The sequence below is a fragment of the Canis aureus genome, chromosome 19 (assembly GCF_053574225.1).
Source record: "Canis aureus isolate CA01 chromosome 19, VMU_Caureus_v.1.0, whole genome shotgun sequence".
Classification (NCBI taxonomy): domain Eukaryota; kingdom Metazoa; phylum Chordata; class Mammalia; order Carnivora; family Canidae; genus Canis; species Canis aureus.
In genome coordinates this window covers 23,954,638-23,980,210 of record NC_135629.1, presented here as the reverse complement: position 1 = coordinate 23,980,210, position 25,573 = coordinate 23,954,638, and the positions used below count along the sequence as shown (strand labels likewise).

General features: G+C 38.3%; 1 protein-coding gene across 3 annotated transcripts in view; it reads right to left on the bottom strand.

Annotated features, from left to right (window-relative positions):
• Positions 1-25,573, bottom strand: part of TAFA4 (TAFA chemokine like family member 4) — a 171,763-nt gene that overhangs the window by 52,551 nt on the left and 93,639 nt on the right. The gene's annotated exons all lie outside the window — the stretch shown is intronic.

Genomic DNA, 25,573 nt, shown 5'->3' with positions numbered 1-25,573 from the left:
CCTGCACCAGAAGATGCGGCTGTCTGTCGGACGGGGAGGAGCAGAGAGCCTCCCATGTTCATTCTTATAATGATCTTGTTTGCTCATGTAATAAGAATGGGTTTTTTTAATGAAAGAAAGGTCAGAACACAAATGATAATTTGGAAAAATATTTGCAATAGGACAGATGAATCTATGTTCTTCAATATGTAAAAAAAGTACTTAAAATCAGTAAGAAAAGATTATTAAGTATCCAAAAAATCACAAATAGACAAGAACTGGAAATAAAATACAAATTGCTTATAACCATATGAAAAGATGGTCAACCTCACTAGTAACTAAGGAAGTGCAAACGAAACCCACTTAGGCAATTAAAGAAGTTTTGTGATTTAAAACATTCGAGCAGTTGTGAGGTATGGCACAATCTTTTGTGTAAACTGTTATGCTGTGTCAATATTGTATCGGGGCACTTTTAGAAATATGCATCAAAATTTTGAATGCACACAGCCAATAACTCAGCAATTCTAATTCTAGGAATTCGTGTATTTGTCCAGGTACAGAAATATTTGTAATACATACACAGAATCCTGTATCAGGCTCTTCAGTACCAAAAAGTATAAACAAATTAAATGTCCATCAATAGGGGACTGGTTAAACAGACTATGTGAAGTCCACACAATGTAGGAGGGAGATCTGCAGGAACTTCTATCATACGTGTTCAATATCCACAATGAAATAAATAAAGTTTCAAAAAATAAAATAAAATAAATCAAGTTTCGAGACAGTATGGAGAGCATTCTCCTCCTGTGTTTTAAAAAAAAACTTTTTTAAAGCACACACAAGTTTGAACATGCATGGAAAGGTACTAGAAGAAACACAAGAAAATGTGTTACAACACTAGGTAGAGAAGTTTTTGTATATCCTTTGAAGTGTTTCAAATTTTACCATGTACATGTATTAGCTTTTATAACCATTTAACCTTGACTAATAACGTACTGTACCTTGGTTTTCTACTTTGTAAAACAGTAATACGTGTCCAGCTCATCTCAGAAGGTAATTGTGAATACTAAATGAGAAAATACAGATGCATGAAAGTGATTTGTAACCGTTATAGAATGTCGCATAAACGGCATAAAAGTTATATATTATTGCTAATCATGATTTTTTTAGCAATAGGTAATCATTTTATGACCCAGGGTTTATATTAGATAGGTCTGAAGAAGATTTAATTATTTAAGGTGAAAAGATAAATGAGAAATAAATGCTAAGAACATAGCTATAAAATGTATTACTGAAAGAAGGATTTTGTATTGTTTTGTTTTTAAGGTCAGAGAGGAAAACTTAAAAGGGTCAAGGAAAACATACAAAAATCCACACAAAAGGCTTTTTAAAAAATTTCTGTGCTAGATAAAAATTTAATCTATAACATTTTTGAGGTCCTTAAAAATGAAGATAAAAACATCACATGAAGTTCCACAGGAGCCTCATAATTAAAGGAGAGTCAGTTGAGGCCAAGGTGATCCAAAGAGAAATATGTTCCCTCCATGCTGAGTGAATTTTAAACAGGTGTTTGCAGGTATCAATAAAGCTAATGTTAAGAGGAAATAGAAAAACAACGAGACCTCAGAGTATTCAGCAGAGACTGAAATTGCAACAAACTAACCCCCTACACTCACTATTAAAAGCTCATTAACTCCCAGCTGTTCATCCATTAGGCTGAGAAGAAGAAAAAGCGCATGCCCTAGCTGTCACATATTTATACCAGAGGTTTTCATCTCATAAAAAGGAGAGAGGGGGAAGATAAGGAGAAGATAACAATCATAATTATCTCACCAGGCTGTGGAGAAAGCTGTGGTAAGTACAATAAACCTCTCAGGCAATAAAGTCAGATGAATGTCCAACGTCTGCCATGTAAAGAAGAAAGAAGGGCAAGAAGGTAGATGCCCAGTGGCATCACAGTACTCGTCCTTGAGCCACTTACAAACCAGAACCCCGTGATTCACCCCAACAGGTCACATCTAATCTACACTACAAGCAGAAATACCTGCAAATAAAATATTTTTCACCAAGCTATTCACTATGGTACACAGTCCTTGACTACAACATTAAATTAAACAAAAGAGGGCATGGGAGTACAAATCAGATTTAAAGCAATTTGTGCACAGACTATTGTTTTACTTAAAGAGGAATGGAATGGAGCTGCTTGTTGTTAATAAAGCTTCTAGGTACATTCTCAAAATCTGGCAGACTGTAAAATGATTTCAGCACACAGGTGTTGTGTTTGGTTCAGGGATCCTAAAAGAATTTTAATTTCTCAGTTGTCAATATTTAAAAGTCAAGATATTTAACTCAGTGGTCTATCTCCAGCTTGCCTGACAAAATTGGAAGATTGCAATGCTAGGCCTGCAATGGCGTATTTCTATTAGAGACAAATCTTAGGTATTTGAGGGTTTTACTCCTGTTAGATCCCCAAAAGCATAAAAATTTAAAAATACAACTTTCTCTATATAAATTTCATACTATGGTGTAACAGATGGCTCTTCTTTCATGCCTCTCTTTCACTATGATCCCTATGATCCCTCTTCTTTCACAGCCTCCCTATGATCCCAGCCTCACCCATCTGGCCGAGTTCCTACATCCCTTAACCACTCTTCTCTCTCACTACCTGGCCACACTGGCCTCCTTGCTCCTCCTCAAATATGCCAGTCACCTTCTGACTGAGGACACCTGCACTTGCTGTTTCCTCACCTGGAACATTCTTCCCCCAGAATTCATCACAGCTGGCTCCTTCACCTGATTCATGTCTTTACTCCCACATTCTCTTAGAGAAGTCATCCTTGACCACCCAATTTAAAAGTCCACCTCTGATCTCGACTTTAGTTCTCCCTGTAGAACTCATGAAATCTGCTATACTTTTTTTCAGATTTATTGCTTATTTATTGTCTTTTTCTCCCTTCAAGAGGGCAAATATTTTTTTCTTTTGTCTACTGCTCTATTATCAATTGTCTGATGAATAACAGTGCCTGGCACACAGTAGGCACTGGGAAAAAAAAGACATCAAATGAATTAACTTTCTCATCAGAAAACAAAATAAAAGCACATACACAACACATACCCATATACGATTATGAAACCATGATGACTTTATACCTTTAAAATGAGAGTAGAATTTATTGTAGGCCTAGAAAAAATGCTGAAGAATATTTATTCTTCATGCTGAAGAGAACTTCTATCAGAGAGAAATTTGGAACTTTATCAGTAAAGAACAACCGAAGTGGTGAATGACTAGATACATATAGTCTATTTTTCTCCTCTTTCATTTTAGAAAATTATGTATGACCGTTGAAAGCAAAAATTATCACATCATCTACTGGGGTTCTTAATGTACACATATTTAATACATTTGACAACTATAATATCAAGGAAGTAGGATAAAGAGATTTATATGCTTGTAAGGCTTCTACGTTTTGCTTGGTGTGTCCAAATATTAACTTTAAAGTAGACTAAAAGATTAGATATGTATTTCTTAAGCCCTAGATCAACCATTAAAAAATAATGCCAAGAAACATAACCAAACACCCAATAGATAACAAAGTGTTAAAATTTAGGCAAAGGAAGGCAAGAAAGGGGACAAAGGAGCAAAAAGCAATGGTGACATACCAAAAACAAAAAAAAAAGAAAATCCAAATAACTAAATGATAAACTTAAGTCCAAATATTACATGACATTAAATGTAAATGGCCTAAGCACACTAATTCAAAGACAGAGATTATCAGACTGAATAAAATAAGAGTATTTATAAATTTTAACAAAAAAAGAACCCTTCCTGTGTTGAGGGAAAAGACCATGCTAATTATAGTCAGGTCACTTGCATTACACAATCAATTCTCAGGTAGAAGTTCAGTGTCCCATTCAAATGGACAGGGGAATTCCCTGAATTAATAGTGCAAATGACCTAAAATTAGACATGAGTCCCGAAGTTATCACCACCAGGGAACAAACAAACAGCACCATAATAATAAAGTAAAATGGCTGCAACCATTGTATCTGCAAACTTGGGGCAAAATGGGGGAGATTAGAAGCCAGAAGCAGCAAAAAATTTAAAGGATCTCCCCCACCTTTTGTAGCAGCTTAGCATTAAGAAAGGAAAACAGCAAGACTCAGGAAACCTACTTTGACAAATTTTGGCAAATTTTGCCTCTGGCATCCATGCTCACTTCCAACAAGCACACTAATTTACTTTTGAAGTATTTTTGGTCACCCCCAATATGTGTAGTAGTTTAGCTGGAGGACAAGTCGTTTAGCTGTGTAAGAGATGGAGACTCTTAACAGACTCATGTAACTCAAAGAGGAAGGAACATGGCAAAACCAGATCAGTGTGGCTGGAAGCATCTTGGTCCACCCTAATGAACTGACTACACATAGCCCAACGGCCACTGGTCACACTGGTCTTGCTCTCTGTTCAATGCAAGTGTTGTAGGATGAACTGTAACCACCAAAAAGATATAATGAAGTCAGTACCAATGAATGTGATCTTATCTGGAGACAACATCTTTGCAAATGTAATCAAGTTAAGATGAAGTCTAATCTAAATGACCTGTGTCCTTGCAAGAAGAGGAAACCACCAAGTAAAAACACACACCCAGAGGCTGACAGTGGAGGTAGAGACTGCCCTATCAATATGTTGATTTTGGACTTCTAGCCTCCACACCTGTGAGAGAAAAAATTTCTGTTGTTGGAAGCCATCCAGCTCATGGTACTTTGTTAGGGCAGTCCCAGGAAACTAACACAGCAAAGGACAATATTTCTCTTTGGAATGTAAGATCACTTGAAGAAGGAATAGAAGAAAAGATAAAGCTTTGTTTCCATTAGAAGAACTGAACGCCCAAGAAAAAAACCATTCCCTGCCTCACACACCCTCTTTTTTTAAAAGATTTCATTTATTTATTCATGAGAGACTCACAGAGAGAGGCAGAGACCAGGCAGAGGGAGAAGCAGGCTCCCTGCCTCACACCCCTAACTGATGCAGGGATCTCAAGCTTAAAAGGCTACAGAATAAATAAGAAGCACAGCCATATAACCTAAATAGGGAAACAAATGAAAGCTCTGTCTTTGTGTAGCAGCAACTTCTTAGTTCTGGAAATACTAAACTTCTAGTAGAAACAAGAAATTAAGATTTTGATGTGTATATTTTTCAGATGGTGAAACACTGTGCAGGCTGAACACAACACCTAGTTGGGCCAAGCACAGCCCACAAGCTATCAATGTAAATCCCTTCTGTTATTAACACCCTGTACCCCAATGCAGAGATTGAGATTCTAACAAATGCTGGCAAAACTGGCAAAAAACTCATAGTACCTTCAATATATACAGCCTACAAGTGGATTTCACCAGTTGTCTGGATTTTCTGAAGTTATTAAACAATCTTAATTTTTCTTAGAAACATGCAACAATATCCATCTTTGCAAGCTCATTTCACCCATAGAATGAAATGCTGGACAGATACCACATTATTCAATAGTACTTACCAACGTTAAGAGGTCAATGGACAAAAAACCCTTAGCTCATCATTAGTGGAGGGAAATTATCAATTATCAATGTCATCTCAATTTTTTGGTTGAGAACATTAGCTATCATTACACACATGGACTCAACCACTGATAATCATTTTTTCCATGAATGAGTCAAGGGAATTTTTTTTGAGAGACAGAATTGAAATTTCAAAGTTGGTGCCACATATCCCAATTTCATGGTCTGGGACATGGCCTGTGGATCAACATTTTTAAGGCTCCCCTGGTGATCCTAGCATGTAGCAAAGTTTACAAACTTGGAGCACCTGGGTGGCTCAGTAGGCTGAGGGTCTGCTTCTGGCTCAGGTCATGATCCCAGGTGCTAAGATCAAGTTCCACAATGGGTTCCCTGCTCCATGGGGAGTCTGCTTCTCCCTCTGGCCCTCATCCCTGCTCACGCTCTCTCTCTCTCTCAAATAAAATCTTTTCTAAAAAAAAATAAAATAAAAAAAGTTTGCAAACTTGTACAACAGACAGTAGAATGAAGGACTTTTTCTAACACTTGGATAGTAGTTTTTATTTCAAATTCAAAATATAATGTACTTATATCCCAAAAATAATCCCTTCAAAGCTTTCAAATTTTCAGAAAAACAATCAGATTGATTTACACTATCTCTTGTCCTGTTTTAGTTGATGAAAATCTTCTAGGTTACTAGATTCATCTAAAGTTACCCATGTTATTTTGTAATTATTTTTCTTCACACAGCAATAATTTTCATCTTAAGTATTTTCAAATTAACTAGATTAAAAGAATACCTCTTAACTATGCACAAAATGTGTTCTGATGATAGATAGAGCTTTGCTTCTTTTCCTAATGAAACTCAGACCTTTCATCTTAAATTCAAGCAGAATCTCAAACACTAAAATGAAATGAGTTTGATATTTTCCTATTTCTATTAAATTGATGGCCATCTACGCACAGGTAAAAAGCCTCCTCATTCTCTTCATTATCCCTGTACAGCTGCACTACTACTTCTGTGAGATCAATGGGTTATATTGTCTCTTAATAGTGGGATTACATTTTTCCTATATCTCTGCTGTTATTATTCTTGACTTCGTAAAGCATTTCAACTTTGGCAGGCAAATACAGGCAGTTAATCGCTCTGATTTCAGGGAAGGAGAAACCGACTTATCCAAATCCTACACTGGGAGATAGATCTTCGAATGAAATTGTCTGATTCAATTCAGAAAAAGAAGCCAGTCCACTGGCCTGACCCTAACATTTACTAAATAAAAAAAAGAAGGATGGACTATTGTTTTTAAATTCCACTAAGCAGACTGCCTAATTAAGGGAACAGAAAGCCAATAACCACACTTAGGTGATCATTGGTCTACTGAAAAACACTCTCTGTTTTAATTGCTTGCTTGTAATTCGTTTCAGGGTTTGGTTTTGCAGCAAACTATATCTGATAAGCAATCCTATTTGGTGGTTCACAGCTAGGCAGCCCAATTCGGAAATCCAACTGCCACTTCTGCAATAATTAGTCATAAAGCTAAATGGCAAAAATGGCATTTTAATTTTAAGCTTATATTTGAGCAAGAGAACATTAAAAACATTTAGCATAAACCAGTGCTCTCTCCTGTAACAGTTACCTGAACTTCATGGAAAGGAACAATTACAATCTTTTGCAAAAGGAATGAGACTTTGAGCCAGTTCTTTTAAAAAGGAAGCTGCCATTTTTATTGCTGAGCTTGAGTTATGGATTTTAAAAATTGCATCACGCATGCAAGTTTAATTCACTCTGTAACGATGAATCAAATACAGGCACATAAAGTGGGATTCCAAATCAGATAAAGTGAAATTCAGAAAACACCATCTCTTTACCTGCCGATCTATAAAATAACTCAAGATGTAGCCTTACTGTGTTTAATGGCGTAATCAAAAAATGTGTCAAGACACTGGAATTGCGAAGCTGCTTCACTTTACACCCTGTCCCCGATGACTCATTTAAAAGTGGGCAGGTTGTCAGAATCGATGGGACATAAACACCTTTTATTCCCTGAGGAGCTGCTAGGATCCTGACCTGTGCTACCCCCCCGTTTTTTCAAACTCCTCTCTTTGGAATACAAGGTTTTCTTAAAAATTCCAGTATCTTTTACCAAGCTTTCGTAGGCATAGGATGATTTATTTTGCATTGGTGAGAATATGTAACTCATATTAGAAGGAGTCATTTGTCCATGAATACAAGCTAAGGAAAGATGATTTCTACTACTTACCCCTTCCTGGAAAACTAATCATTAACAGGAGCTATTTGTTTTCAACCCTGGCTCTCTGCATTCTTTCCCTTAAAATTTTAAAAAGCCGTGGGTATATAGGATGGCTGAATTTTACTCATGTTAAATACATGCTTCATTATTACAAAGCAACCAAAAATGACTTTAAGGACTCTATCAATTAATGGAAAGTCACAGGGGCATCTCCGGTCTCAAGATGATTTTGTCTCCTTCTCCCCTAGTTGACCACAAGCGTGCTCTCCTACTTCGTTAACACTTCCAAATCACTTCTTTCCACTTTCCATGGCTCCCTTCTTTCCTCATGCTTCTTTCAAAATTCCACGGTATGTATTGATCTCAGTAGTGAATAGCATAGGCCTATCTGCAGATATCAGCACCAGCAACTGAAGGCCAAGAATATCTTTGTCAATCTTGGCAGGTGGAGGGGGCGAGATAAATACATATACTCCAAACTTCAGAAAGCACGAGGTAACCCCGTTAATGAATGTGACCCTGAAATTCTGATTCTCTTCATTATTTTTTTTAATTTTTTGATTCTCTTCATTATTAATCATCATCTACTGGGATGCCTGGATGGCTTAGTGGTTGAGCATTTGCCTTTGGCTCAGGTCATGATTCTGGGGTCCTAAGATCGGGTCCCACATCAAGCTCCCCCCAGGGAGCCTGCTTCTCCCTCTACCTATGTCTCGGCCTCTCTCTGTGTGTCTCTCGCAAATAAATAAAATCTTTAAAAAAAAATCATCTACTTACCACCACTAAGGCAAAGAGTAGTAGAAATTGGCTCCCTCAAAATCAAAGAGGAAAAACAATACAGTTGAAATGCTGAATTAAATGCAGATACAGTTGAAAAGAACATATTCTTCCAAGTGTTATAAAGCCTAAACTAAGCCTTTGCTTTTGAATCATGTTTATGCTTCGCTAGCAAAATCACCATTAATTTTGAAACCTTAAATTTCTAGTGCTGTAATTGCTTCACTGGCATTTAAAAACATGCTTGGGTTTTTACAGCCATTTGGACAAAGCTACAGGTAACAGAGTAAGCACAAACCTACTTTTCTGGCAGAAAAAAAAGTATGTTTCTTTGAATGTGGAGGTTACTAAGGAATTATAGCAAGGAGCTGAAGGAAGTGAACTTACAGTGGAGGCTGGTTTTCTGATGTGCTTTTGCATCTCTTGTTTAGACAATAAAGACATATATGTCAGTCCATGAACTACAGAATAAATTCCAAAGGCTCCCTTTTTCAAAAAGTCGGTACTTGAAAACTACTGTGCCTCAGACGCTGTTCCAGCACCAGGGATATAGTTCTGAGCAACAAAGACATGGTCCCCCTTCCCCACAGAGCCTACAATCTTTCCTATGCCATTCACTCGATGAATCTGAGAGCAACAAGGGACATCACAACACTGTAAATCGTCAGTAGAATTACAAACCATTTTTACCTATGTGCATACACATTTCAAGGACTGAGGCCAAATAGTGAAGTCTCAACATAAGACTATCAAATGCATCATGGCAGAAGGAACCAGGATGTACAGATTTTATTTTTCAGGTGGAACTTTCTGAAACAGGGAAGTCTGGGGCCAAGTTTATTTGAAAGGAAATGAGCATGGAATACTATTCTCTGTATAGCAAATTGGTGCTGTGACTTAGTCAAACTTAATCAGGTGGCAAAATTGACAAGAGAATAGTATTATTTAACTGGATGGGACAACAAATAAGTTGTCCAAGGTGTTAGGCAATAGTTTCTTGTACTTCTTGTACTTCGTGACCCTCTGTCTTACATTTATATTCTGGAGGGGAGATTGCAAGCACACACAAGTTAACTAATCATGCTTCCCTCTTCTCCCTCACCTCTCACACTCAGTAGTCACCCACAGTCCTGATAATACAATTTCCTAGCTACCTCCCAAATCCATCATGACTGCCACACAGCTGGCCACAGATTTCTCCCCTCCTTTTATCTATGTCCTTGTATTGTGACTTTGTAGCTTCTCTCAGCAAGAGGTGTTATCTGTTCTACCCCCTGAATCAAGGATGGACAACTATGACTTACTTTGACTAGTGGGACATTAGCAAACATTTGAGAGGCACTTTGTACATTGGGACTTGCTTCTTGCTGTTGTGTGAACAAGTCCAGCCACCCTCTCACTCAGCCAAACCAAACCAACCAATCTCAGACATGTAAATGGAACCATCTTGATCATCCAGCCCCTAGCTCACCTGCTAAATGACCAAAGACACACAAGCAAGCAAATGCAAAGCAAGCCCAATCAAACTCTGTTGATTGAGCCTGGCACAAACCAACAGAACTACCAAGAATTTCAAGCTAAACAAATGGCTGTTGTTTTAAGTCATATGTTTGAAGCAGAAGCTTCTACATCAACTTACTCATCTCCCTCTTCTGCCATCATAATTTCTTACCTACAATATTATAACATTTTCCATTTTGCCCTCTCCAACCCACTATCCACAGTGCATCCAGAACATTCTTTCAAATTATATATATCAAAGTGTATTATGTGAAATATATGTATATATGTATTACATTATATATGTATTATATATGTGTTATATAAAAATATATATTATATATATATTATATAAAAAATATATGTATGTGGGGCACCTGTCTAGCTCAGTTGGGGGAACCTGTCACTCTTGATCTTGGGGTTATTAATTCAAGCCCCATATTGGTGTAGAGATTGCTTAAAAATAAAATCTTAAGGGGTCCCTGGGTGCACAGTGAGTTAAGCATCCAACTTTTGTTTTCGGCTCAGGTCATGTTCTCAGGGTGGTAAGATTGTGGCCCATATCAGGCTCCATGCTTAGCACAGACTCTGCTTGAGATTCTCTCTCCTCCTTCTGCCCTTACCACTTGTGCACTCACACTCTCTTTCTCTCTCTCAAAAAAACAAACCTTTAAAAAAGGTAAAAGTTTTAAAAATCAAATAAAAATATATGTATATAAATATATATTTTATATGTATATGTATACATGCATAGATATACACATATATATACATATACACACATACACAAATATAACATATGTATTTGATGAACAGACTCAGTGGTATGTTGCAAATGTTTAACAACCATCTCAGAAGCAAGAAGAGTGATTTGTGGCATTTCCAATTTCCATGGTATAAACAGTTCTCCAGGGTGGATTTTAAGCTACCAATGGTTTACCAAACTTGCTTGCCAAAGTCTTACAAAGTGAACCATCAGCTTTCACAAGCCAGTATACAATGCAATCTAGTACAACACTCACTCTTCCCTCCTTACAACTCTTAGTGGATAAAACCCAAAATCTCCAGATTAGTTTTTAGCTACCCAAACAGATTCGTGTATACCAGAAGTCACAAAAGAGACACAGAAACACTTCAGCTAGAATTTTATTTTGCCCATACAATTAAATTTTAATCAATTGCCAAGTGTGAAATGAGAAACTCTTGAAGAATCAGATAATCTAGCATCCTGGACTGGAGCTCAGAGGACAAAGCCACTTGAAATGAGCTTGAATGTTTTGGTTCACAATCCTGCTACATGTGTTGTACCTATCCCGGCTCACTTCTTTTTATTAGCCAACCTCCTAGACACAGAAGTTGAGACTCTGGTGTATAAAAGTTTCTGAGCATTGGGGCACCTGGGTGGCTCAGTCAGTTAAGCATTCAACTCTTGATTTTAGCTCAGGTCATGATCTCAGGGTTGTGAGATGGAGCCCTGCTTCGCGTTCCAAGCAGAGTGTGGAGCCTGCTTAAGAGTCTTTCTCTCAGGGTGACAAAACATGAGAGACTCCTTTTTTTTTTTTTTTTTTATATATATATTTTTTTTATTGGTGTTCAATTTACTAACATACAGAATAACACCCAGTGCCCGTCACCCATTCACTCCCACCCCCCGCCCTCCTCCCCTTCTACCACCCCTAGTTCGTTTCCCAGAGTTAGCAGTCTTTACGTTCTGTCTCCCTTTCTGATATTTCCCACACATTTCTTCTCCCTTCCCTTATTTTCCCTTTCACTATTATTTATATTCCCCAAATGAATGAGAACATATAATGTTTGTCCTTCTCCGACTGACTTACTTCACTCAGCATAATACCCTCCAGTTCCATCCACGTTGAAGCAAATGGTGGGAAACGAACAAGGAGTAGTGGAAGGGGAGGTGGGTAGGGGGATGGGGTGACTGTGTGATGGGCACTGAGGAGGCACTTGATGGGATGAGCACTGGGTGTTACACTGTATGCTGGCAAATCGAACTCCAATAAAAAAAAAATATACAAAAATGAAAAATAAAATAAAGTAAAATATATTTCTAAAAAAAAGATTCTCCCTCTCTTTTTTTTAAAAAAAGATTTTATTTATTTATTCATGAGAGACACAGATAAGAGAGGCAAAGACATAGGCAGAGGGAGAAGCAGGCTCCCTGCAGAGAGCCCTATGGGGACTTGATCTGGGAACTCCGGGATCACACTCTGAGCCCAAGGCAGATGCTCAACTGCTGAGCCACCCAAACATCCCTCTCCCTCTCCCTCAACCCCTCCTCCTTAAAAAAAAAAAAGTTTCTGAGCCTGTCTACTTCCTTCAATCTGTAATATTCCATTCAGCTTATTTTAAATTCTCCTCACTTGTATTGAGGTAATTTCAGGATTCATGTTAAATAACACCTCCTCGGGCAGCCCAGATGGCTCAGCGGGTTAACACCGCCTTCAGCCCAGGGCATGACCCTGGGGACCCGGGATCGGACTCCCTGCATGAAGCCTGCTTCTCCCTCTGCCTGTGTCTCTGCCTCTCTCTCTCTCTCTGTCGCTCATGAATAAATAAATAAAATCTTCAAAAAAAAAAAAAAAAAACACCTCCTCATGGAAGACCTCCCAAAGCCCCCAACTAAATGTTCCTGTTAAACTCTCCCATCACCTCTTTAGTGGTAACATTCATCATGCCTACAATTACCTGTGAAATGCCAGTCTCCCCCTCCATAGTATATGTCCCTCAGAGCAAATTATCAACATTTCTGTACTCAGCACACAGGGCCTGAAGACGAATATATGTTTGTTAAATGAAAGAACGGATTCCATAAATAACCAGATAAATCAAAGATGATTCTGTGCTGAGATTCCTGCAGGAAGGACTCAGAAAAGAGGTTTAAAATGTTTAACTAGACGTTAAAGAATAGTCGTAGATACAAATAACAGAGGAGACAGAAAGCATTGTAGATGGGAACTGCTTCTACAGTTGTGAGCTTTGGACCACCCACCATGTGTTATCTCAATGCTAGTAACAGCCTGATTTTCCTTTAGTACAAGACCCTTCCTTTCCCATGCTCGGTCTGTGGCTCAGGTAGGGTCCTACTTTCCAGCTCCGTGCACAAATCCTATGATCCAGATCTAAGATATCAATGCTTTGCATTTGCCTCTGGTCACAATAATTGGTTTGGTGATAAGGAGTTAATGACTCAATCCCACACAAGCAGGTTAGAGATAACTGGGTCTTACACCCAACTGAAGAGTTTATTGCTCTATCCCAGAACACTGAAACTCACAAGGGTACAAGGCTTGAGCTTCTGCTGTCATCCTGCCACCACACAAAACCAAAAAAATAAAATCCAGAGGAAAGCAGAGGCAAAAGATAGACAAACTGAATCCTGGAGCTACTGCTGGAAGGTCGATCAGGCTTTAATGAGAGCAAGCTCTGCCTTCACAAGAGTCACCATACTCTTTTTGGCTTGAGAAACATTAAATAAGTTACTGCCACTTGGAAAGAAATTTAGGTAAAAAAAAAAAAAAAGACCTACAGGACCAATGTTATAAAATCTATAGACTCTAAATAAATCATGTGCGGGGGTTTATAGTCATTGATTAGCGGATGAAGTTAAAAAAAGAAAAAAAAATGGCCAAACTGTAGAGAAACAAAGAAAAAATAAAAAAAAAAAACCTCTGATTATAGAGTTCATATACTTTACTACCTCCAAAAGGAAGAAAGGGTGCTATATAATATTTTTAAAAATCTATATACAGAATAAAATCATATAGTGCCTTTTTCAGAATAGCAAAACCAGTAGAATTAAGTCATATAAAATAAAACAGGATCAAAGAAAATAAAATATATAAATATCAGCAAAGTTATTGTAATCAAGTTTAAATAGGAGCTGAGCTTCCTGGTAATCAGGGTGAGAAAGGAAATTACCACCTGTTTTATTGCATTCCTTGTTTGTTTTATTTTAAAAGGAAAATGCATCTTAAAAGTACTTTATGTTCTAGGCAACAGGGAACCATTGAAGGGTTTTTGAACAGAGACACGTTAGGAATACTTAGTAGACAGAATGAAACCAACTCTTCCCCTCCCTCGCTCCCTGCCCCCACCTCCACCCCCACAATAAATGTCTACAACCTAATTCTTACAACCTGCTAGGTATTACCTTACCTAGCAAAAGGACTCTGCAAATGTGAATAAGTATCTTTGTAAAGGGGAGAATAGTCTAGATTATTCTGGGGTGCTCGATAGAGTCACAGGATCATTCTGAGAGGGAGGCAGGAGGCTCAGAGTGAGAGAGAAGGCAGTGTGACAAGGGAAGAAAGAGGGAGAAGACACAAAGTAATGAGAGGCCATAGGCAAGGAATGAAAGCAGCCCTTACAAGCTGGAAAAGACACAGATTTGTCCCCCACCCACCCCCCTGCCCCAGAGCCTCCAAAAAGAACCAGCCCTTCCAACACCTTGATTTTAACTTTTTACCTTCCGAACTGTAAAATGATAAAATTGTGTTGCTTTGAGCAATTAAGTTTGTGGTATAAAGCCAATTTTCTTTTTCATCACGCAAACTTTTCAAAACACAAGGAACCACAGAGTAAATCTCATGCAGCCCCACAATTCTGCTTATATGAAAAGATGGACCCATTTGGTGGCTAGGCAACCTGCCCAACCTCAGGAGTGACTTCCTGCCTCACTGTGCACGCTCACTTCCAACAGGTTCGCCCCACACTTGCTCCTCAGCTCTCCAGGGTCTGGTACCAGAATGGAGAGGCTGCTTTTGAAGAATTTCATTAAGGTGTGTTTGAAAGCTTGTCAAAACTTAAAGAGCAGAAGAAAATCAAGTTCTTCTGCCAGGTACCTTTTCCACACATTTAATGAGAACCAGAGCACATGAAATATGTGCTGGAATCATCATTAATGAGATGTAGAATTGAAAATAGGCTAAGGAGAAGGCAAAGTTATAAGATCAAAACTATGGGACATCAGCTTTGTCACCAGAGCCATGGGTATGTGGCAAGCATCCGAGGGGGAAGAGCACAGACATCTACCTTTTGACACCTGCAAAGCTAATTAGGCTTTCAAGTGTTGAATGGCACAGCTGCCTGGTATGGAAGAGACCACCGTTGATTTGTGTGCCCACTCTTTTAGGACTCTAGAGTTTCACAGCCAGACCCATTCTGCATTTAAGTTCCCGAAAAGGTCACTCATCATGTCACGGTCTTTAATTTTATTTTTAGGCAAATAGTACATGAAAATGATATTTATTAAATCTCCTATCATGGGCATGTAGATTTCCAGTGAAACTCACACCTATGTCCCTCTGCCAAAGTATTAAGAATTCTTAACTGTTTTGCTGCTGCACCCCTATTTAATTGTCTTTATCTGATTGACCATCACCATGTAGCTATGAATGAGCCCTGGAATCCCTATGAATTTTGCTGCAGCCTTTTGGGGAATATACAGATCCAGGTTGGAAACCAATCCAATCTCTCTTCTGCTGATGGCTGTTCAGTGGCTTACATGAAAAATGTAATAAGAAGCTTCTTAATGTAAGAAGTTTCTTATTTCTTAAAGCCTCTCCATTCACAGCACAAGCTATGGTGGGGTTTTGCTTACTACAAGTATCTGCTGACAACATGAATGTGGCCCCAACGACATTTTTTTACCTATCTCATATTTATCACAGCAATCCAATTAGGCAAAGTCTTACTACCATAATCCAGATCAGAAGTTGGCAAACTTTTTCTCGGAAGACCAAACAGTAAATATTTAGGCTTTGAAGGCCAAGCAGCAAAATAAAGGCTATCACATCAATGCCTGAATAATCACTTAAATTGACCATTTAAGAATTTCAAGATGATTTTTAGCTCATGGGCCCTATGAAATGATGTAGTGGGCCAGATTTGGCCCAAAGGCCATAAATTGCCAACCTCTGATCCAGATAATTAAGAAAGCCTATTCACAGGTAGCAAGAAAATCCTGTAATATGAATTCTGAACTGTTCCTCTAGTCATTCAAATTATTCACACAAATTTAATGCAGTTTGCCCCCCAAGACTCCAGAAATCTATAGTGTCTATAGGTACAAGATGCAAAACAACCACTGGTTTCTTCAGGGTTTTTTTTTGCAGGTAAATGCAATTAGAGAATATTCATAGACACATATATTCAAGAGGTTTTTCAAAATAACAGGGAGGAGAATACACTGTTTTCTTACCCTGTTGCAAAATGGTAATAGTGGTAGTAAGCGACGGAGAAAACCACTCTAATTGATATCACCAGTTAGCTAACTTTTATATGCAGTTTTTCCTTCTCTAATTGACATTTTATAAATGGTATCTGCTTTGTAAGTGTTCCATTTTGATTTATACCAATCTGTTGGCATTACACATGAACTAGAAGAAACTATGGAGCCTTCTGCTTCAAGTATCCTAATTTACATGCTAAATCAGAAGGTCAAAATGAATCTTTGTCATGTTTAGAGCCCTGTACATTGGCCCAGAAATAAAAGGCAGCCTGGTGATATTTTTTCCTGGCAGGAAAAATAGTTCTTTTTTTAAAAAAGCAGCAAGCAATAACAATGTAAGTTTAGAACAACAAAATCTAGTGCATTAGAAAATAAATACTATGGAAAAAGCCTTGGTGCAATAAGTATGACTGTGTTTAAGTTGAAAATTGTTCTTCATTCTGATAGTAGTTGAGCAGCAGATGGCCTGAAGTTATCATAAATATGTAAGCTCTAGAAGTACTCTGCATTGAAAAGCAGCCAAAACACAGCAGTGTTGAACAACACAGAGCATAGAAAGAATCGTCTGACACATCCAGAAGAATGAGAATCCTTTTCCCATAGAGTCAGATTTCTAAGCACAGTAGAACATTCAAGACATCAGCCAGCTTTTCCATGCAGCAGTGACCACGTGATAACCTCATTCTTAAGGGTTATGTGACAAGGAAGTTAGCCTTTCTTTCAATTAAATTACCACATTTTCACAATACAGAACTAGAGATAGAACTTCAAGTGCTTTCTTTGGCAACTTGCTGTCAAAATCCCAGCTTACTATTAAGATGAAGAGCTGAACAATGCAATGCACAACTCTAATGGGATGGTTTGCTTTTAGCTTAAGTATAACTTTTCCCCTGCTTCTCTAGATACTGTGACTTTTTTCCTTGTTCCTACTACTTAACTGAATACCTGAGATGCTATCCAAAGAGATCTTCATTGAAAATTCTCTCCATTGCTGAATTACAAAGGTAGCTCATTTTCTGTCAACTGCAGCTATAGTCATAATATTCTGTAGTTACCAGGTTTCAATAAATAACTACATGTGAGATCCATCCATCTACTCGTTAATTCCTATTATTTACTGTGCTAGAGAACTGCAGATACAGAGATGAATGACCTCAAGAGAAAAATGCTCCTTTCCCTGTGTTTCTACAGAATTGATTTGAAACTGCTACCCTCTCTCCTCCAAATGGGGGAAGGAGAAATTCATTTGATAGGTGAATAGGTCCAACATCCTTAATCCCTAATGCTGTCCCAGGCGCAGTTGGTCTGTTCACAACTGCCATGTTGATGTGGCCTTCCTGCATTCAAGGGGTATGAGGAAGGCCAGGATCTGCCATATTGGCTTATGTGGATAACTAAGTTACTATTTGGCCATGGGTGAGTCCCAAGGAGGAGACTCATGGTGGGGAAGGAACTATCAACAAATCTATGTGGTCAGGAGGTCTGGGCCTCACTCTAATCCTGTTTTACCAGAGGTAGAGATGCTGTTTTGATGTTTCTCTGCCTCATCTGTTTGTTTTTCCTTAGAATCAGTAAGCGGGGGAAAAAAGGGATAGGACTCAAAAAAAGGGGGAAAAAAAGGATAGGACTCATTGTACCAACAGATAAGATTCCTGCTCTCAAGAAGCTCAGAGCCTTCAAGGGTCTTCACATTTTGTTTTTTTTTTTTTTTCAAACATTATTTATACAATTAAACCATGAATAGAAAACATCTAACCCACTTTTTCAAGAAACCTAAATTCAATACAACTCTTTAAAGAAACTACTGATCCATATTTCAAAGGCACCTAAGAACGTGGTCTCTGGATAGGTCAATATATAAAGGGCATTACATATAAAATATATAATTATAAGAAAATAACTCACAACCAACCAATTGGGTACACAGTATCTTGAATTTAGGTGACTTTAAGCACATGGTAACATTTTGAACACTGCAGAAAAGCAGTGTGCCAATGACCTGGGCAGCATTTTATTTTATAGGTTATGCCCTGGCAATCAAGGGGCAGAGAAAAACACTTTCACTGAAGTCTGTGACATGGTATTTTCTTTCCACATAAAGAGAAAAATGGTTTTCCTCAAATTCACTAGCAGGTATAAGATACTCTTCTACTGGTTCCCATACTTGTCTGCTTTAAAAACTGTCAAAGGCATCAAACAAGAAAAATATTTTACTTCAAATAACAATTTTAAGGAAAAACAAAGAAGCCCCAGCCATTTAATTTGTTATTCTGTATTCTACAACTAAATCATATATTATATACTCTTTTATTATAAAAAGCTTACCACCCAAAACTTGGACAAGAGGATATAAGCCTTACATGCAGGATTCAGCCAAGAATGCACAAGACTGATGGCTGATACACTAATGTCATCAATAGTCATTCAATAGTTGTTTAAGGAATGCTCACAAGTGCCAGAAACTCATTTGGGAGCTGAGAATAGGAAAGTGAACAAAATCAAGTCCCTACACTCTGTGCTTCTACTTTAGTGATGGACAGGAAGAGCTGAGTGCATCAGACGTGTCAATCACAACACCTGCTTACTTGCTCTCTCAGCTCACATTCAATTCTCCACGATCTTGTGCCTCATTTCCTACAACTGACTGATCTAGAAGAGCTAATCCATAGGCTGGCTAGTGACGGAGATCTTTGGTCTGGCATTTAAAAAAAACACCAAGTTGAACTGATCTTCTTCTACTCCTTGAACTTGCACTAAAGACTCGCAAGAGGTAAGGCAGTTAGCAATGGAAGCAGAAGCTGAGAGTTTACGATGGCTGTCGTTCTGTAAGGAAGACAGTAAGATCTTGTTAAAGCCAAATGCTAGCTGATGTTATAACACAGCAGAAACAGTGAGTGAGCAGAAGCAATGATGAAGAGCAACAATAATTCCCAACTCAGAGACAGATTGCCCATAGGTAGACACTTTGGAAATATATTGGGCATTTCAGGTTGTCTCGGAAATTCAGTGGACAATGATGCTTGATATCTCACAGTACTCTTGAAGTCCTCTATAGAGAAGAATTATCCTAAGATCTACGTGAGTTTTAATACCCTGCGGGACATTCATATAGGTGAAAATCTGTTGGTAACTATCAGGACTTAACGACTGACTCTATTTTGCATATAAAAGTGGACTGCACTAATATATAAAGCTAGGAAGGACTGTTCTGTTATGTTCAGAGCTTTACCAAGAGATGCTCACCATTTCAGGCAGACCTTCCACTTACATAGGACTGCTTTGTGTTAAGTTCTCTGACCTAACACATCTCTGCTGATTTGCATCCAAAGCTGTTGCATTCAGAGATTCTACATAAAGCATCTGATAACATAATGCCCTCTGGTGTTGTCATGCCTGAGAATTTACATATTGAACTATAGATCATTCTATTTCTTTTTGTTTCTCTTTTATAATACAGTAAAACATTGTACTGGAGGGTTTTTCTTTAATTATGTGCATAAGTAGATGGGATTACTTGTGAATTTTGGCTTAAAACAGTAAAGGAGGTGCTGAAATATGTTTATTAGAAAAAAATAAAAGAAAACTGGATCTGACGGGGTTTAAACCAGACAGAATGGAGGAGGAGGAACATACAGGAGAAGGGGAGTATTCCAACACAGAACCACTCGCATCCATAAACAAGCCCCTGAAAATGGACCTATCAGTGACAGCTTCCAGCTGGTCCTGGGCCATCATCCCTCCCTCCTAGGTCAGACCATTGCAAACCCCTCTTGTTCCCTGTTCCACAATCCATATATCTATTCAGCTACCATGATAATCATCCTAAAATGATCATTACTAATGCCTTTGTCTTACTCAAAAGCCTTCCAAAGTCTCAAGTTACCTTAAAGTATTCACAATCTAGATCCAACCTGTTTTCCTAAAATAAATTTATTGCCTACCCAGGCCCTCTGAATGAGTCAGCCAAATCTAGACTTTTCCCTAAATAGGTCACAAGCTGTCCCAAATCCCATCTTCGTACCTTTGACTTCTGGTTTCCTTGTGGCAAAGCCCATTCTCACCTCTAACTCAAAACTCTTTATTTTTCCCTTATGGCTCAATACAAATTCCTTATACAGAAGTCCTAAGTAATCATTTCTCCCTCTAAAAACCTAAAGGGAGTCATTAAGTGAGACACAGCAGTCCATATAAGGTAGGTTATGCTGCAGTAGCAAATAGCCCCAAAGTCTCAGGGGCTTACAACAAGGGTTTACTTCTCACTTACATCACATATCCAATACAAATCAACAATGTTTCTGGCTCCATATCATTTTCATTCTAGGACACAAATTAAGGGAGCACCTTTATCTTGAACATTGTTGCTCATGACAGAAAGAGAACATGGGGATTCCTGATAACTCTTAAGCTTTTGCTCAGAAGGTACACGTGTCACTTCCACTCCAATTTCATTGACTAAAGCAAACCATATGACCAAACAAGATGTCAATGAGGCAGGGAGGGAAGGAACAACAAATATTTTCAAATAAGACTAACATCTTTAATAAATGAATCCACTTGCCTAGCGAATACTTCCTCGTAATACCATCATACCTTAGGGTACAGGTTTCATGGTCAGCAACAATCCACTTATTGGTATTTATTCTACAATGACGACAGCAGTGGATCTGAACATTTTAGAGTATAAGTCGAAACCCTGAAAGAACGGTTGGTCAGTATAAATCAGAACCAATAGTTTGGACTGCCAGTTAGTGAATTCAGTTTACCAAGGCAATTAAATTCTAGTACAACAAGATAAATTGGACATGACTTTAAAGTGTACCAGAACGGTACAGGGATTGTAGTTATTGGTCTAGAAATAGGATTTGTTACCAATACATATGTGGCTGGGTGTTTTTTTTTATTTTGCAGTTTTGAAATCCACAAATTTAAAATAGTGAGATATGAAATATTACAATCTCACTACATGCTGAAAATTAGGAGCAACACAAACCCTTGCAAGTTAAGCAAAATGTGAAGAATGTCTCTTCAAAGTGGGTGAGCCACAGAAACTACAAACAGTTCATGCTGCACCACAGGAAGCTGCCAATTCAGCTTAGTATGTGGACACCCACTGACTTGGTTAGTATGGTACAAACCGAGTCCACAAATTGTGTCACTTGCTGTCATGCTATTGTTTTAACATTCAATACTGATGAGTTACAATTATTTTTAATTCTATAGTGATGTCATCCATACATTCAATGATGCTGAAAACATGGCCAAAAATCGATCACTTTTGAATGACCACTAAAATATATACCACGCTGTTAATTTCAGTATAAACTCAGAGCTATTTGAGATAATATGGAAGAAATAAACATAGCCTCCGAGCAACAATCAGATATGACGGCTGTAGATTTATGAGCCGTGAAGTCAACCTTGTTTGATTTTTTTTCCCTAGGACAAAACAAGTCCTGGATGATGTGCATTATGCATTATGTGAGTTCTTCACGTATTGTGCCAACAGTAAACCCTGCTGCCACCCTGAATTTTAAATCTTTCCGCAGAGTAAGGCCATGAGGGCACATTCCTGATAACTACACTTCACTCAGGTGTTTTGCCCATATACAACTTCTTATCCAAAGGAAAAATGAGAAAATATTGACACATTTAAACCATGATAAGTACCTAACAGCATTCTGTCTTCTATTTAAAGACACGGCTGTCAAATCCATCACTTAGAGAGATATTTGAGAGTGCTCCTTCAGTAAATCTGCGATGAAAACCTCTACTGGTATTAATTTTTGCAATCCTATTGAGCCTCATGTTAACAAAATAAAAACGTATTATGCTCGCTCTATTTAGATGGCAGGTATGGAAAGCTTTGAAAAGCTACTTGTTTACCTGCGGCTGCCATAGCTGTCTCTCTAAATTACCCAGTGAAAACAAATACTGACTTCTGAAGAAAATGTAATCCCAAAGGTAAGTAGGATATAAAATATTAAATCAAGCCAATATCACAAACATCTGCATGCCCACTATGTGCAAAGCCATGCTCCAGAGTTAAGCCTAAAATTCTCACTCAATGAGCTATTTGATATGCTACCAAATAAGCAACTCTCTTCTGAACTCCAACTGAAGCTCATTTCTGTATACCCCTCAGTAACGACAGTTGGCGGAATTTACTGGACCTTCTGACTCCTTCTCAGTCAAGAAAATGCTGCTAGCTGCTGCTATTTACCTCTGAGAGGCAACTTCACTGAAATTCTTGTAACACTTTTCATTTCTGTTGTTGCTTTATGATGCTTTGCTAATATGGAATTAATTTCATACTCACCTCCCTAACCCTACTGTGAAACTATTTATTTGCCAGTTCTTCTCTCCTGCTAATAAGCTTGTTTTACAAATAACGTTTCAAGCCATGAGGCCCACATCAACGGCAGGGTTTGCAAGACTGGCTTTGGCCTTTCCCAAATGAAGCAGAACAGTCATTTCCTTGTCCTCAGAGACCCTATCACTCTCGTTTAACCCCGGAGAATTTATAGAAAATGTTCACTGACTCTTAAGTGTTAAGATCTTGGGGTTTCACCATACTTTCTACTATTTTTTTTTCATAATGCCCCTGTCAGGGAATCACACCTGAATTCACACCAAGGGGCCCACAGTCAAAACTGGTGAGGGACGGAGAGGAGTGAAAACAGGTTAAGGGAACGTGAATGAGGCAAAGAAGTTATTCCGCTAATCTCACACTGAATCTCGCAGCAACTTCAATAATGAATATAGTCAATGGAATACAGCTGTGCCTACGATTTTTGTCACCAAAAGAAATCATGGATATTTTCATCTCAAATTTCAGCTGTACCAGATGCACTAAAATATCACTTACGTGCATTCCTGCTTCAAAATTACAGTAGTTATTAGGCCTGCCACAAGAGCTTTTTAAATGTGTTACTAAAGTTCAAATATCACCTTAACTCACATTTTTTTTAAATATTGGATAACTGTATTTCAATATAATGAGTTTTCTTTGTTGTAGTACTAGTTTTATTTTATGAATTAAAAACATAATGGCTACCAAAAAAATAAAATAAAAAAAATAAAAACATAATGGGTTTCCTGGGGTGCCTGGCTGGTTCAGTCAGTAGAGCATGCAACTCTTGATCTTAGGGTCATGAGTTCAAGCCCCACACTGGGCTTAGAGCTTATTTTTAAAAAATAATAAAATCAGATTGGGAAAAATCAGATGGTAAAAAATCAGATGGTAAATGTTACATGTTTTAAAAAATGATAATGTTGTAGTACTAATTTTAATTAGTTAATTAAAAACAATTTATATGTAATACCCTACAAAAGGAATCCATGACTCAGAGAAAGAACACTGGTGATGTGGTACAGGGACAATGCCCAGGACCAGGGAAGAAACTGAAGCCCAGAGAGGTTGAGTGGCTGCTCTAAGTTATTAAAAAAATAGTAACAATAGCAACAACACAGATCATTTTTTAATACCAACTGTATTGGTTTCCTATTATTGCTGCAGCAAACTACTTCACATTTGGTGGCTCAAACAATACAAAACATTATTTTATTATTCTGCATGTCAGAAGTCCAAAATTGGTCTAATTGGATTACAATCAGCATTGACAGGGCCACATTCCTTCTGGAGGCTCCAGAGGGAACCCATTCCCTTATCTTTTCCAACTTTTTTTTTTTAAGATTTTATTTATTTATTCATGAGAGACACCAAGAGAGGCAGAGACATAGGCAGAGAAGCAGGCTCTATGCAGGGAGCCTGATGTGGAACTCCATCTCGGGACTCCAGGATCACTCCCGAAGGCAGGTGCTTAACCACTGAGCAACCCAGGCACCCCACCTTTTCCAACTTCTATGAGATGCTCGAGCTGCTTGGTGCATGGCCCATCTAGCTCCACAACCAGCATCCACATCACTCTACTTCTGTTATCATGTCTCCTTCTGCCCCTGACACTCCTATGTCCCCCCACCTTCACTCATAAGGACTTTGTGATTACCTGGGGCCCACTCGACTCATCCAAGACAATCTCTCTACCTCAAAATCCTTAATTTAATCACACCTGCCATGTCACCTCTTGCAAGGTAAAATAACACCCTCACAGCATCTAGGGATTCAAATGAGCGGGACTAGAGAATATAGGACAGCAGGATATAGGATATAGGATCTCTTTGGGAAACCTCATTCTGCCTACCATACTAACCCTGTTTCCAACTCTGCTTTACATGGCAAAATAATCCAATGATTTTAAAAATATCATCTTCAAAAAACAAAAAAAAATATCATCTTCAGCATATAAAGAGAGAGGCAAAACATAAGAGATGCTTAACAGTAGAGAACAAACTGAAGATTGCTAGAGGGGAGGTGGGCAGGGGATGGGCTAAATGCATGATGGGCATTTTAGGAGGGCATTTGTTGGGATAAGTACTGGGTGTTACATGTAAGTGATGAATCACTAAATTCTACTCCTGAAACCAATACTACACTATATATTATCTAACTTGAATTTAAATAAAAGCTTGGAAGAAAAGAAAAAAAAGAAAATATCTTCAGAATAGAATTTTGAGGTCTTAAGTTCAGAGTTCAAGGTCATACAGCCAGCAAGGGACAGAAATAGGATTTGGTCCTCTTAGCCACCAGACTCTAACAAGAGCTACTATGGGATGCCTACCATGTGTGAGCTGCTTTACATGTTCATTATTCGCCTCTCCTTTATCCTTCAGACTTGCTGTCCTATATTCTCTAGTCCCGCTCTCACTTTAATGCACTCTTCTGGGGCTTTGGGGAGCCTAGTGCCTTCACTGTCATGTCCCCAGGCAGTCCAGAATTCTATTTTTATTTATCCAGTATTAACCTTATCTTAATGGACACACTTCAGAGTAGGCAGAAGCAAAAAAGAGAGGCTCACTCAGTAGCTTCTTTATCCCTCCCTGTAACACTTCAGAATGAAAACCTAACTTTGAAGGGAAAGCCTTTCACTATCTGTGGGACCGTCTCCGGGATATCTCAGGTGCATTCAATGACCAGTTCTGCCCTTCTGTGGAAGGCTTTCTTCTGAACTCCACTGGGAACACAGTGAAGTGCCCATCCCTGCTCTCAAACAGTTTATCACCTAAGGGATAGAAGCAGGAGTATGCAGAAATCCATCATGTAAACCTGACCATTAGACAGGGAGGAACATCACCAGTGACCCAGGTTGGTGGTCAACATTGTGAAGAGGCTTTTTTTTTTTAAGATTGTATTTATTTATGAGAGAGAGAGAGAGAGGCAGAGACTCAGGCAGAG